General features: G+C 43.0%; 1 protein-coding gene across 1 annotated transcript in view; it reads right to left on the bottom strand.

Annotated features, from left to right (window-relative positions):
• The window catches only part of KIAA1217 (KIAA1217 ortholog), an 820,690-nt gene extending 809,421 nt beyond the window's left edge, over positions 1-11,269 (bottom strand). Inside the window, exon 1 of the mRNA XM_074404924.1 lies at positions 10,777-11,269. The gene's annotated coding sequence lies outside the window, so the exon portion shown is untranslated. The remainder of the gene's footprint in view (positions 1-10,776) is intronic.
• Between the last annotated feature and the right edge of the window lie 4,851 nt (positions 11,270-16,120).

Consider the following 16,120-nt stretch of genomic DNA (forward strand, 5'->3'; position numbering starts at 1 on the left):
TAAAATGTATGTGGAAACTTAAGTACTGAGACAGCCAAAACAATTTTTAAAAATAAGAACATAGCTGAATAACTCACAATTTCCAATTTAAAAATTCATTTCAAAGCTACAGTATCCAAGACAAGGTAGTACTGCCATAAAAGTGAACATGCGACTCAATGAAATAACATTATGACTCTATAAATAAACCTTCACATTTATGGTCAATTGATTTCAACAAAAGTGTCAAGACAATTTGACTGTTTTTCACAAATGTTACTGGGTCAACTGAATATCCACATGCATAAAAATAAAGTTGGACTCCTTCTTCACACCATATACAAATATCTTTACTTAAATTGTAGACAAATTAAGAAAGAGCTAAAATTATAAAACTCCTAGAAGAAAACACAGGAATAAATCTTAATAAATCTGCATTTGTTGCACGAGTGACAAAAGAAAAAATATAATTGTACTTCATCAAAATATTTCAACTTCTGTGCTGCAAAATAAGCCATCAGGAAAGTGAAAAGAAAACCTACAGGAAGAGAGAAAAAATATTCGCAGGGGACTTGTATCTAAAATAAAGAACACTTACAACTCAATAATAAAAAGACAAATAATCCAATTTAAAAGTGGGCAATGAAATTGAATAGACATTTCTCCAAAGAAGATCTGTAAACGTCCAATAAGCACATGAAAAGATGCCCAACATCATTATTCATTAGGAAAATGCAAATCAAAACCACAAGATGCCACTTCAAATCCATAAAGATGACTATACTCAAAAAAACAGATAAGTATTGGCAAGGACGTGAAGAAAACAAAACCCTCACATTGCTGGCAAGAATGTCAAATAATGCAGCTGCTCTGGAAACCAGTATGACGGTTCCTTAAAATGCTAAACATAGTTATCATATCACCCTGTAAAGCCACTACTAGGTGTTTACCCAGCAGAAATAAAGACACATACGCATACAATGATAGGTATTTTAGTCTTCATAGCAGCATTGCTCATCATAGCCAAAAATTGGAAGCAGCCTAGATGCCTATCAACTGACAAATGGATAATAAAATGTGATATATCCATACAATGAACTATTATTTGGCAATAGAAAGAAAGGAATTATCGGTACATGCTACAACACAGATGAACATTTAAAACATTATGTGGAGTGAAAGAAGCCAATCACAAAAGGACAAATACTGTTATGATTCCATCTATATGAGTGTCCCAAGTCAGCAAATCCATAGACACAGAAAGTAGATGAGCAGTTTTCTGCGGCTGACAGTCTGGAAGGTAAGAAGGGAACCACAATGAATGGATAGGGGGGTTTATTTTAGGGGAGATAAAATGTTCTAAAATTAGATAGTGGTGATAGTCACAAGACCTTATGAATATGGTTTACAAAATGGAACTATACTTTTTAAATGGATGAATTTTATACTATGTGAATTATATCTCAACAAACCTGTCTTTTAGAAAGAGAAAGAAGGAAGGAAAGCAAAAAGACACCCTGAGGTCACATTTCTCCTTATGCACCATTGAGCTCACCAGCTCACCACGCTCAGTGTCCTCACATCTCCTCATCTCCACTCTCCAAAGACCCAATTCTCCCAATAAAGACCCCAGCCTGGGAGTTTTCTACAGGGAAATCCTCACAGGAATCTCACTCAGTCTGGACTTTTTCTCTGAAATATATATATGCATATATGTGTATGTTTGTGTGTGTGCATAATACGTAGTACAAACACATACATCTATGTATATACATACATAGCTATACATATCCATATATAATATTGCATATATCACACCAGTCCTCTGAAGTTAGTATTTCCAAAGACCCACCCTGATCTTCTATTCCAACGATCAACAAATGAAGATCCACAAACCCAACCTAACTCTCAACCTGCTTTTTGTTTTGGTATTGCTCTTTGGCAATACCAAAACAAAAATGCAGTTTTTACATTTTCAAAGGGCTTCTTTTTAACATTAAAAAAGCGTATGTGGCAAAAACCAGTGTGGACTGCAAAGTCTAAAGCATGTTTGTTCTCTGGGACTTTATAGAACAAGTTTACTGATCCCCTAATCTATACCTTTTGTTTTGGCTACATTTACCAAGAAGAAGAGAGCAGAAGGATGAGCTAGAACAAGAGGCAAACATACCCTTTCTTTTACATCATTGTTAGCAGTGAAAACAGTGCAGTATGGGAACCAGGTTGTACATATTCATGAGAGCCAATTGTTAAATTTTTAAGAGTTTTGCAACCCAGTTGATGTCATGTTGTAATTGGCCACAGCAGAAATATTTACAAAACAGAAATTGGCAAACAGTACAAATCAGGGCTTTTTTCCCCCTGCAGAGAGCCAGCAAATCTCTAAATAAAAACCTTCAGAAAATCTTGTCATCTTTGTACTTTTCAGAAATCAGAAAGCACGGAAGAAACTTAGAGTCAGATTTTTAGTCCACAGGGAATTTGCAGGTGGGATGCCGTGGCATAAAGCTAGGGGTGGATCAGGAAATACATAAGACAACATCCTGGTCTTGCAAAGAAAAGAAACCAAAGACTCACACAGTGACTGTCTGATCCTCCCACCACCACTCCCACACTGCACCTTCTTTGCTGGGACATCTGCTCTATGCATATGGGTGACCGGCAGGAGGGTCTCCACTCCGGATCTCTGAAGACTGCTGGGAAGGAGAAGTGCCCAGCCCACTTGCCAGGACTATAGCAGATGAAAACAAGTTCTTGGCATTAGCCAGGGCATGAGGGAAGATTTTATAATCACCACTAGAGGGAAGGCTGGTCACACTTTGCATCAAGGAGCCCAAGGGACCAGAATGCAGAGGGAGAAGAAAGACAACCAGAGAAGGAATGATCACTGTTTTGCCTCTTCTGCAAAGGTGTATTAGATGCCAGTGTCTAACAGGTGACATTGAGAAAACTGAGATGAGAATTCACAGTGAGTTTCCAACAAGCAAAGCATCCTCGTCTTGTGCAGAATGGGTCTCTGCGGAGCCCTCAGGTAGGAGAGAAGGAGAGGACCTCAGAAACCACGAATGACATTGATGGATATAGAAATGCTGAGATGTGTCTTACAGGAGTTTTAAGTTTCAATATGTACGTATGTAACATTGGTTATATATCTTATTTATTTACATTTTATTAACTTGATAGTGTTTATAATTTTTAAAAGGTGGCAAATAGTGGATTCAATCTTGTCTATTCAATAGAGTGATTATATAGAGTATATTTTAATATGTATCATACACATACAAAATACAATATTTGTGTGTGTGTGTGTGTGTGTGTGTGTGTGTTCTCTTGTTCTGTTAAATAAACTACCAAGCAGTCAAGGGAGAGACTACTTACAAAAATGCCAATCTGAATCTTCATGGTGTGATATGATGGCAATTTACTAATTACAAATTAAGACTCATTTTCCCATATGAAAAGGCAAACTATAGTATTATTTTTGAATGCTCAGCCATGAATTAAACAGGTTTTCCCCAAGGCAGCTGGAAACCTACATTCCACATATAATGTTGTTTCTATAGAAAGTATTTCCTAGCAACCTACTTATAAAGAACGTTAGAGCAAAAGGTGTTTATGAACTAGGCAAAAGAAAAAATATGTACCCCAGTTGTTTAGAAACTCACTCCCTCTTCTGTTTCCTTGTTTCATTGTATGATTATATCTGGAGTCCGTATTTCTCCACCCACCCAAGCTCTCTGTTCTTGTCTCTTCTCTTCTCTCTCTCTCTCCCCTAAAGAGTTGTTCTGTCTGCATCTCTTTTACAGTTACAAGAAAATGAATTTCTCATAGATATGCTGCACTTCAAGGTTGTTGGCCCCATTTCTGCTGCTGTGGTAACTTTTCCTGGCTCCAGAAAAGCCAGTCTAAACTAATGGAAATTGGACAAGGTCACGGAGCATGCTAAGAAAAGACCTGGTAACCTACAAGTACTAAACCCAAGGCTCTCTTTCTATTTCTAGCGTGAAAAATGGGCACAATGTGATATTTTTTTCTGGTAAAGCAAAACTATTGTAAACACTTGGGACTGAAAGCACTATTTGTGGAGTCAACTTCTAAAATTTGACTGTTTGAGCTAGTAGGAATTACGATCTGTATAGTTTAGTATGCTAATTTATACAGAAATGTAATAAGGTACTAAACTTTAATACATACACACAATATCTGCTCACGATGTCCTGGTAAAGCTGTAAAAATATCCTATCAACCCAGCCAACAGGGTATTTAAACAGCTACAGGCTATTATTAAGCAATTAAGGAGTGTTTATTTAGGCTATTTATATAGGCTATTCCTAGCCCTAGGGAGGGCTTTACAGGAGTCATTTTGTTTTTTATTTTTTCATGTAATGCTTCATTGGTTAATTGATATGACCTCACAACTCCTCCAGCTAAACTTTGTTGGTTCAAGAGACCATCAGTGAGAACCGTCATGTTAAGACCAGCAAGAGGCAAACCCAACAGTGAGAGACAGGAAAGTTGTGAAAGCCATCAACACAGGTGGCTAACCCATCTGAAGAGGACTTGCGTGGATATCAGGATAGAATGCGGCTCTCTCACCCTGAGGATGAAATGTACAAGTGCAACCTTCCAGCATCCCCAAGACAGAAAGTGTTTCACTGAGAGGATTACTCCATATCTTGGAAAGATAACCGTATTTATTTCCTACTTATCTCCAGCAGCAGATGTAAACAGCCATTGGGACTTCTTCAAAGCCATTTCCAAAAATAGTACTAAGGATTCTAGAAGCGTTCTGCCTCTGACCACAATTCTGGCCAAAAGAGGGACTGAAATGCCAGGAGAGGTGAGACGACACCATAATAATAATGTCTTATATTAAATAAGCATGTACCCAATGCCAGGCACTATGCTAAACACTCAGTGTGTGTGGTGTCATGTAATCATAACAAGACCCTATGATATAGATACTATTTTATTCCCATTATTTATTCAACAAATATTTACAGACTACCTTTTATGTGGCAAGCATTGTCCTCACCACTAGGAATTCAGAAATGAGCAAAGAAAAAAATAATCTTCCTTTATGAAGCTTACCTTCTGGTAAGGGAGAGAAACAAAAGACGTGAATCAAATATATGGAATTTCTTATAACCACAAGAGCTAAAAAAGAAATTAATGCTCTGGCTCAACTTTAGGACTTCCTTTTTGAGAAAAAGAGAAAAAAAGAGAGAAATTAATGCAAAAAAGGATAGAAAGTTAGAGGGGTATACTTTAAAACAGGGTAGCCAAGAAAGACCTTATTGAAAAGATGAACCTGAGAAAACATTTGAAGGAAGTGGAGGAGTCAAGCAGGTATCTGGAGAAGTTCAAAGTTACTTAGATGGCAGCAAGTGTGGTGTGTGATGGGAACAGGAAGATGGCAGTGTGGGGGAAGCATGTGATTAAAGAGGAAATCTGGAGAGAAATCACAAGGTCAGAGCAGGTAAGTAGTGTAGAATGTTATAGTTAATTATAAGAGCTTTTTTTTTAACTATGAGAGAAATGAGAAGATATTATAAAACTTAAGCAGAGGAGTCACGTTGTCTGCCTTATGTGTTAGTAGCACTGCTCTGTCTGTGTACGGAATCTAGACTTTGGGGGAGGTACAAGGATGGAAGCAGAGAGAGGTGAGGAAGTCACTAGAATAATTGAGGGAAATTATGGCAGCCTGGTCTCGGCTGCTAGCAAGGGACATGGTAATAACTGGTCAGATTTGGATTATATAATGAAGGCCTAGCTGCAGGATTTATTAATAAGTTGAATGCTTTCTGTGAGAGGATGACTCTGGGGTTTTTGGCCCAAGCAATCACAAAAAATGGGGCTGCCACTTACTGAGAGAAGGAATAAGTAAGAGAAGTGGGAATCAGTCATATTAGGGTCACATCTATCCAGAAAGTAAAGTTAGCAAAGGAAACAGTAGTTCAGAGTTAGACTCTTTAGAAGGATGTGACTCTCATGATTAAGATTCCAGTTCTATCTAAGTGATGTATACTTCACTCATTCTTTTATTCATTCATTCATTTTCATTCATTCCTTTATTCAACAAATTTTTATCAAGTGTCCACTGTGTGCCAGTGTGCTAGGTCTTAGATGTGTAGTGATCAAGAAATACTTGGTTCCTTCCCTTCTAAAATGTATGATCTGGGAGAAAAGCAATTAACAAATGCTTATGCAAATACATCTATATCTGTATATAGATATTAAGCTATAAAACAGAATAAAAAATTATTAGTCGAGAAAGGGACAGCTGGGCACAGTGGCTCATGACTGCAATCCCAGCATTTTGGGAGGCCAAGGTAGGAGGATCACTTGAGCCCAAGAGTTCGAGGCTGCAGTGAGCTATGATTGCACCACTGTACTCCAGCCTGGGTGACAAAGGCAGACCCAGTCTCTAAAATAAAAGAAAAAGAAAAAAAAAAAAAAAAAGAAAAGGGGAGTATTGAAAAACTTCAATAACTTGCCCATAGGTGCATAGCTGGGGAGATACAGGGTTGGAACTTAGCACAGGTGCCTCCTTCCAGTGCCCGCCTGCTCACTCTATGGAGCGATCAGATGCCAGCACCATCCGATGGAGAAGAGAGCACAAGCGGTCAAAAGAAACACCAATGACACCCAGGAAGTCCTGACCACGGCTGTGGCATGACCACTACAGAACCTTTTTTGGGCCCAAGTTCCCTCATCTCTAGGATGGACCAGATGGTCTCTGCAGCCCCTTCTGGCTCTGAAACCATGATTCTCTGATGTACCTTGGTGTCCACATGTAGGAAAGAAGATGTGGAGAACACCCAGTCTAAGCTTCACTGACTTCACAGCTCTGCCTAGGACCAGACCCCTGTCTGAGGCTGAGAGCCACAGGACCCCAACCAAGTCCTTTGCTGCTCTGTCCTCAGAAGGACCTGATCAGGCAGCAGGAGCAGTGAAAGTAGGGGGTGGGCATGGGAGACCCCTCTCAGAGATGGGGGCAAGGGGAGGGTGTGAGCCGGAGAGAATGAGAGAGAAGACAAATTCAAGGATAGTAGATTCGGCCAGGCGCAGTGGCTCACGCCTGTAATCTCAGCACTTTTGGAGTCTGTGGCAGGAGCCATGTCTATAAAAAGTAGCCAGGCATGGTGGTGTACACCTGCAGCCCTAGCTACTTGGGAGGCTAAGGTCAAAGGATTGCTTGAGCCCAGGAGGAGGAGGCTGTAGTAAGTGGAGATCACACCACTGTACTCCAGCCTGGATGACAGAGCAAGACCCTGTCTCAAAAAGAGACAAAAAAGAAAAAAAAAAAAGAAAAAAAAGATAACAGATCCATTAGACAGCCGCTGGGTTAAGGTATCCTGAGTGTGGGATTTTCTCTCAAGCCTACAATGGGCAACATAAGGAACTCACACATTGGAATGTGACCCTGGGAAATGTAGGCCCTTCACTATTTTGGCTCTAGTTTTCTCATCTGCAAAACAAGGCTAGATATTTTCTAAACTTGGTAATCTATGACCCCACACTCCTACAACCTCAGCATTTCTGTCCCTTAACTAAATTTCCAAAATAAACTTCTGCCTCCTAGAATGAACTTCTTGCCAAATTTGCAAGACTCATTCAAATAGTCATTTGATCTAACCATGCAATTCTGGAAATAATCCAAATCAAATATCTACAACAGAAGAAACATCTCAATGTTTGTTTAAAGAATTCCAAAGTTTAGCTACCATTTTTAGTATTTCTTTACATTTACTTGTAAAAAAATAAATTTTAAGCCACCGTAAATATCCACAATCAGAATACTCTTCCTAGAGCTCTGATGTCTTAAAAATATCTGCTAGATACATTTCTTGTCAGTGTTGGTATACTAAGGACATTAACTGCAGAATACAAAGCCCAAAACGAAGCAACGTTCTTCATCAACATATTTTGATTTTCAATCCCTAATTAAAAAGTACAATAATCCCATTTCGTAGAGAAAATAAGGCACACAAAAATTCCACAAACAGCCCCAAATCACATAGCCCAGAGACGTTTCCAAAAACTAAAACCAGTATAATTGCCTCTAAACTCTTCACTCAAATTACTGTTATAATTGTCATTGATAAACACTGAAAAAGCAGTGCAAAGTAAGTAGTTTTGTCATATACCCTTTCGTTTGTTTGTTTTTGGTTTTGTTTGAGACAGGATCTGATTTTGTCACCCAGTCTGGAGTGCAGTGGCACAGTCTCAGCTCACTGCAGCCTCAACCTCCTGAGCTCAAGCAATCCTCCCATTTCAGCCTGCCAAGTAGCTGGGAGCACAGGTATGCACCATCTCACCAGCTGATTTTTTTTTTCCTAGTAGAGATGAGTTTCCCCACATTACCTAGGCTGGTCTTAAACTCCAGAGCTCAAGCGATCCACCCACCTCGGCATCCCATAGTGCTAGAATTACAGGAGTGAGCTACTGTACCCGGACTTGTTGTACACTTAAAAAAAAGAAAAAAAAGGCTTAGTTTTCTGAAATAATAAAACTAAATTTGGCAGTGGAGGGGAGGGCTGGAATCCTTGTTACCCACTTTGGAATTTGTTACCTTCTACCTTAGTGCAATAGTGACTTAGGCTTACTTGATAAAACCAATGAAAGTCTTGCATATATGTGTTTAATCTTCACTAGTAAAATCAATAAATACATATTTTAATCAAGTTTAAATTAAGTGTTTAAAGTACAAGGTACAAATTCATACATTTGTAGCAAAATGTTATTAGATACGTGAAGGAATTCTTATGGTGATCCTAAAGTATTTCTCACCCATCGGCCTCACTACTTAAGACACATTCCAGTCATCATTATCAACAGCGCATTAGCAGGGCATTAGGATCTCTGCACGGCATGTTAACAGAGACTCTGCTCTAAAAATGGCATTTACAATCTAAGTGTTCAGAGATGCACATATTTCATAGAGAATTGAGATGGGTGTTGATAATTTCCATTGCATGGACATGGAAAACCAACACCTGTTTAAGAATATACACTTTCGAATGTTCATGAACCTTATTTCCTCTTCTCTCTTGCCTTCTCCAATTCCCTTTATTTCATTCTCTTCTTTACATGCTCCCCCAGCACGATAGCTTTCATTAGGATACTTTATGCATAATTCATCCATTTATTCATTTACTAGTACTTGCTGATGACCTACTATGTGCAGGTGCAGTGGTGACCTCTGGCAATCAAAGACAAATAACAGAATCCTGCCTTCAAGGAGGATACCATGTAGCAAATATCGGGCCACACACTTAACGCGCTGAGAGTGTGATTCATTGTGGTTAAAACCAGGTAGCACCTGCCCTTCCCTGTAAAGCAAGCATTTTCTCCACCTTCTTTCCAAACCACTTCTAGCACAGACTGTAAGCTCCCAGAGTACTGAGACCACACATGAATCGTCTTTGTTGCAGGTGCATTTAACACAATGCCTGGCACATACATAGTTGGGCCCCATAAAGTGTTTTGAGGGGACAGAGTGAAATCAGGTGACCAGGATGCATTACAAATGACTTTTGTCTTCAACTCAATGCTGTCAGTTTTTAATTAACTAACTCCCTCTCTCTCCAAAGTGTGGCCTTGGTATCCGAAGCTAAGTGAGATTTCCATTTTCTAAGCACAGAAAGTCCTACTCTCGGAGAAGATGCCTTCGCCACTTTCCTAGGATCATTTCATCCAAGTTAATATCAAATTCCTGAGAGATCTCCCCAGGTGAGAACAGGGTGGGTGAGCTGGCCCGCGTCGTCCTCGCCTGCCCTCTGCAGGGCTCTGACCCTAAAACGAGCGCAGCAGATTCCACTAACTTTTTTCTCTTATTACAAGTAGGGCCAGTTAAAGAAGAAAACCTCCTTGGGAGAATCCCAATTAGGAAAGAGAGAGCCCAAAAGAGCTGAACATGAGACCCCCAATTGAGCAGAATGTCGGGGGTCTCGAGGGTCTCTTTTGAACACACTGCGTCTCACCCGCCCTCGAAGCAACTCAGGACAGTCCGGGGACTCGGAGGACCAGCGGCGGCGCGGGGAGAGCGGCGGGCGGGGAGCGCAGCCAACTGGGAGGCCGGCCGCTGCGGGAGTTCACCCTGCTACCGGGTGCTGTCGCCCTCCGCGAAGCCTCCCGATGACAAGAATTAATGACCAGGTTCCAAAGGCGCCCGACATCAACTGTGGCCACCCGAAGTGCCACATTCGCCTCCTTCCTCGACCTCTACTGCCTCCGTAGAGGCTAGAGCGTCTCAAGACCCAAACCTCCCACTCCGAACCCCCAGTTCCAAACTCCCCGGGGTCCCCACCCTCTGTCCTATCTCGGGACGGGTTCTCTCTCTTCTTTCCCCGTCTTCCAGACCTCAGGAAGAGCGATGCCCTCTTCGCACCCCCGAGTTAGAAATCAGGCAACATCCTAGTCGCGCCCATATAAGCCCCTGGCTGGCCACTCCAGGGGGGCACCCCAAGGTCACCAAGATAGGTGTGACTGCCTCCACCTTCACTCTCCCCACATCCCTCCCTTTTTGAGATCCCCAGGGTCCGGTTCCTCTCCAGTCCCTCCTTTCAGTTGGGAGTCTCCCCATTTTGGCACCCCCACCACTGCACTGGGACACCTCCCGGCCTGGCCCTCCTGGGGGGTCCTTGCCCTCTCCGGAAACGCTCACTTGCTCTCCCGCGCAAGCCTCCCTCATAAGTCTCCCCTGGTTCCTTAGCCAAGGAGGGGAGAAGATGTGCCTCCCACTCGCGCTGGGGGAGCGGCGGGGCAACCAACGCAAACTTCTGCTGCACTTACTTCGGGCCGAGGCTGCCGCCCCCTCGCCTCTCCTCGCTCTTCCACCGGCAGCTGCTCCGCGACGACCTGGAGCCACCGCGCTCGCATGCCCCACACCAGCGCAGCTGCGAAATGCGCAAGAGGGGGAAGGGGTCTCTCCTGTGCGAGCGTGTCCCGGGCCTCGGTCCCGCCGCCGCTCCCGGTTGCCAGACGAGCGGTGGCCGCTTCCAGCAGCCCCGGGATGCTGCGCACGGCGCTGCGCGCCCTGCTCCTCCGCCGGGTCGTTTCTGTCCGACTTGCAGTTTCAGGGCATGCCAGGACTGCAGCACCCTCTCCGTCCTCCCCCGGAAACGACTTTCAATTCACCTGGAGGCTCTCGAGGCTCCCCCTCGGGCGGGCAGCGTGACCGCGGGTGCAGAGGAGGGGGAGGAGCGCGGCCGCGGCGGCCCGAGTGCGCCTCCCGCTTGCTGGGCGAGGAGCGCGCAGCCCTCTTCAGCCGCTCTCCTCTGGACTGCAGTCCTGACGTCACCCCCACCACCCCCCACCCCGCGGAGGAGCTGCGCGGAGGGTGGGGTGCAGGGAGGGAGAACGCGCGAGTGTGAGCGGGAGTGTAAGCGCGTGCGTGTGCAGGCGCGCGTGTGACCCGCAGGGCTGGGGACGGATGGGAACCGCAGCTGGATCCTATGAGGAGCCAGAGATTGAGCTCCCTGCAAACGCGCGCCGAGGGGCTGCCGTGAACAGCCGGGGGCGCTCGCTTCCAGGTCGGGGAGGGGATAGTAGGGAAACAGAGTTCGGAGGCGACCACAGAAAAGGGAAGAAGGCGGTATGGGCAGTGGGAGAGTGGGAGATGGGCACTCTCTTTCCCCAAAGTTGGAGGCTGTACAGGATGCCTTTTAAAAGCTGCGCTAGAGGTTTAGGGGGAAGAGTGGGGTCGACGGTGTGCGAGAGTTGGTTTCCACGCTCCTGTAGGAAGGAGTTCGGCTTGGGGAAGAAGAGCTCAGACTCCTCTCAACCTCCATCCCCGTGGCAGGCTCCCCGCAAGGCACCCAGCTTTGGTACGCCAAGGGCGCCTCTCGTCACTCGGAGCAAACCTCCAGCCCGGGGCCCCTGTACTAAGTTGCTGCAAAGAGATCAAAGGAGCCAGGCTTTCCCACCTGACTTCCCTCCCTGCATGAACCTCCCCGACAAGTGGAGTTAAAGCACCCGGAGCAAGCGAAAGCGCTCAAGGCCGAGGCTGGATTCCAGATGCAAGAGGCCCCGCCCTTGGGTCCTGGATCTGAGGTCAGTCATAGGGGTGACAACTCCAAGTAGAGTTCCTTGAGCTCCTCAGTGAGGCTATATTTTGAGTTTTGCCAATCCCCGGGGGACCTTACACTAGAAAGCGATTCACGTTGTCATCCAACTTTACTGGTTCTCTGAAATTGTCTTGGGGGCCAAAAATAGAAGGAACTTTCTGCGAAAGCGCCAAAGGAAGGTTCTTTGGGTGGTGCTGGGATGGCTAGAGGTTGTTCCCGGAGAGTTTGTCCCTTAGCAGAGACCCAGCCATCCTTGAGGCTGAATGCCTGGTTCCGGGCGCCTTCTGCGCATCCCTTCCCGCGGCCCAGTGCACAACCCAAAGCTGCCCGCCTGCCGCCTCCTGGCTAGAGCAGAATGTGCAATGCGCCCCGGCCCGCGCCAGATCCGCTGTCAGCACTGAGGCGTCAGGCACGCTCTGCAGTGATCTCCAGTGCAGCGAGCAATTCTGCCCCCGTCAAGTGGCAACGGTTTTTAACTGCAAGCTTCTTGCTTCCTGAATCCAGACACTGTTTACTCGCCAAGATGACTTTTTATTCATTAAAATATTTTTAATGTAAAGAGTAGAGAGTGGGAAGTGCGAAAGGGGTAAAATTATTCCCAATCCACAAACACTTTTTTATAACTTTTTAAAAGTTATTGAAGTAGGGTCAGACCTGGATGAAGCAGCAGAAAGTTGCATTACACTCTTGATTCTCAAATGGAAGCTTAACAAAATAGAAGCAAGTCTGAGATCCTAGCCTACTCTTTTAGGTTTAATAATCTAAAACATTCTCACATTTGAAAATTCCAATTCTAGCTAATTAGACAAAATTATGGATATCCTTAACTATGCATTAGATTTCACGAACAAATAGTATAATTAAAATAAGTAAAGTACTGCCCAGCATGCTCCTAATTAGATCAAAGGAGTATTAGAGAAGGGTGTAGATTCATCGCCCAGAGGGCTTCTTGCAGCCTATTTTTTTAACGTGCAAATGTGGAAGCACCCTGACATCATGAAAGAATTACATAACTAGTTCCTAGCTCTGCGTCTTTCAAAAAGCAGCAATTTTTCAGTAGAAATCACTGTTGCTGAAAATGCTAATTCAGATTAATCGTGAGGGAATAGGCAAGTCGTTGACAAATTTAAGGCATGATTTGAAAACAAAATTGTCCAGGGGCAGCTACGCTGGTACACATGAACCATCTTTGTTGGGTCACAGTTTTCCTTCCAAGGGTTCAATGCAGCAAATAAGTAATGCTGTATTAGCAGGTATCAGCCTGGCTGCCAGGCCACGGTAAGTAATGCTTATTTGATGTGGCAAACCTAAGCACTTCTTCCCTATTTCCCACTGCATTCTGTCCAGCTACAACTCTACAACTATATTGACATTCCAATGTGATTGGCTGATGGCATGACTGCCTTCCTTCTCAACTTATAAGCTCCTCCAAGGGCAGAAATTTTTCCTTAGGACCCAGTGCAGTGCCTGGTGTAAACAGCAGGCACTTAATAAATATATGTTGACTGAACTGTTTATTTAAAAAGTATAAAATAACTACTTGTTTTTCTTGAGATGGAGTCTCACTCTGTCACCAGGCTGGAGTGCAGTGGCGCAATCCCGGCTCACTGCAACCTCCAATTCCCTGGTTTAAGAGATTCTCCTGCCTCAGCCTCTGGAGTACCTGGGATTACATGCAAGTACCATCACACCCAGCTAATTTTTGTATTTTTTAGTAGAAAAAGAGTTGACCACGATGGTCTTAATCTCCTGACCTCGTGATCCACCCGCCTTGGCTTCGCAAAGTGCTGGGAATGCAGGCATAAGCCACCGCACCCCGCCAAAACAACTACATTTCAGTATTTGTTTTAAGCTGAACCCTATAGCATATATGTGAAACAAATATGTGTATACATGCGTGTGTGTATATATATGAAATGGAAAAGATGGAAAGAAGAGAAGAGAAAAAAGAGAGGAAAGAAAAGGAGTGGAGAAAGCAAACTCTGAAAACAATAACTACCAAGGGCTCAACAGTGACTCGATCTGAGTGAGGATTTTAACTGTTCACAGAAACATCATTTGCTGCCCTTAGCCTGTGAGATTTCTTTCATGTTGGTCTATTAACATATGCATCTTTTTAAAAGTTTAGGGTTTGGACCTCAGAAGCACTGGCCAAAGTGCATTACAAATATTTCCCATTGCTTAGGAAGCAGCACATCATCTAAGTTGGGTAGATGCATGTGTTGCTGATGAGTTCAGAAACACTGTTAGCTCAATGTGCCCTGGACTTTGCCCTAATCAGTGCAAAGAGAGTCAAGTCCAGCCACTGCAATTATAGCCCAACAGGCCGAAGGCCAATGTCCGCGACTACGCTCCCAAACATAAGCCGCCTGTGGCCAGGTACTTCAATTATCAAGCGCAATAAAGGGAAAAGGTGGAAAATAAGACACACACACACACACACACACACACACACACACATCAATTCTTAGCTATAGAGCCAGAATATCATGTTTACAAGAAAGAAACAGCTCCACTGGGAGACAAAGAGAAGGGTGGTGGAGTGGGAAGAGAATTGCTTTAATATTGCAGTGGCTTTTCATCACATACTCCATAGCCGTTAAACTTCTAAGCCAAACTCTCACACAAATACATGCTGGCAAAACTATGGCAAATTATAATTCCATCCTTCTAGAAGCTATCTCCACAGCAAAACAAGCTCCCCTCTACCTAGCCTGGAGGCAGCTTCTCTTTTTCTATAACACAAAAGCAAATTTTAAAAAGACAATAATAAGAATAAAAATTAATTATTTCTCATAGGACTTATCTTCCTGTATGCCCCTAAAAACCAGTTCACACCTATCTTGTACATATTTATAGCATACCTGTATATGTGTATATGCACATGTAGATAGACAGATACATATATATACACCACTTATATTGCCAAAATTATTTTAATAAATTTATTCAATGTATTATGTAAGTATATTTCTAGAATGACATTTAAAGGAAGCTAAAATAGTTCATCATAAAGAAAACATTATCAAAATGTTTTAAACTCTTATTTCAGAGCATAGTAAATTTGGAATAAAACACTGGTATTTGCCTGCAACTTCTCTCAGGACTTGGGTTAGCTCTTAATATTTTATGCTTCATGATATATTAATAACTTTGTATTTGAATTGCCTGTGTAGTGCCCTCTAATCTGATAGAGTTAACCCCAATGACAGAAATTTGAGTGGCCAATTTATTTTTAAGGAGTCCTAAACTGATAAGCAGGCTTAAACTGATAAACTCAATAAATTCAAATTTCAAAAATATCATAACCAAGACAAGTAGGTGACATTATACATTTATATATTGTACTCCCAAGGTAGTGCCAAGTTAAATTTCATACTAAAATGTTAATGAAGAAGCATTTAGATAACCAACTCTTTTGTGGATAATGACAGATTAGCGATAATTTTGTGATGAAAGTTGGACTTGGCTGCTATATTTAAAAATAATGACATTTTACTTACACATATGTTTATATGTGGTAATTGTACTTCATCATAGATTTCTGAATGAAATTTACAATAGACCACTCCCTGAATCTATTGTGATTTATGGAACACTCTTCCTAGGTGGACTACAGTGACATCAAAGAACATCTTTAAGATATTGTCAAACCTAATGGACAATAGTAAAAGGACAATTCATTGTTTCCAGTTCAAGTTTTAAGAAGGGTTTCCTTAAAGGGTAGATCATCACGTGTTATTTATTTATTTATTTATTTATTTACTTTTGAGATGGAATTTCGCTCTTGTTACCCAGGCTGGAGTGCAATGGCGCGATCTCGGCTCACCGCAACCTCCGCCTTCTGGGTTCAAGCAATTCTCCTGCCTCAGCCTCCTGAGTAGCTGGGATTACAGGCATGCGCCACCATACCCAGCTAATTTTTTTTGTATTTTTAGTAGAGACGGGGTTTCACCATGTTGACCGGGATGGTCTCGATCTCTTGACCTTGTGATCTACCCGCCTCGGCCTCCCAAAGTGCTGGGATTACAGGCTTGAGCCACCGCGCCCGGCCACCATCACGTGTTTTT

This window comes from Saimiri boliviensis, chromosome 8 (assembly GCF_048565385.1).
Source record: "Saimiri boliviensis isolate mSaiBol1 chromosome 8, mSaiBol1.pri, whole genome shotgun sequence".
NCBI lineage: Eukaryota > Metazoa > Chordata > Mammalia > Primates > Cebidae > Saimiri > Saimiri boliviensis.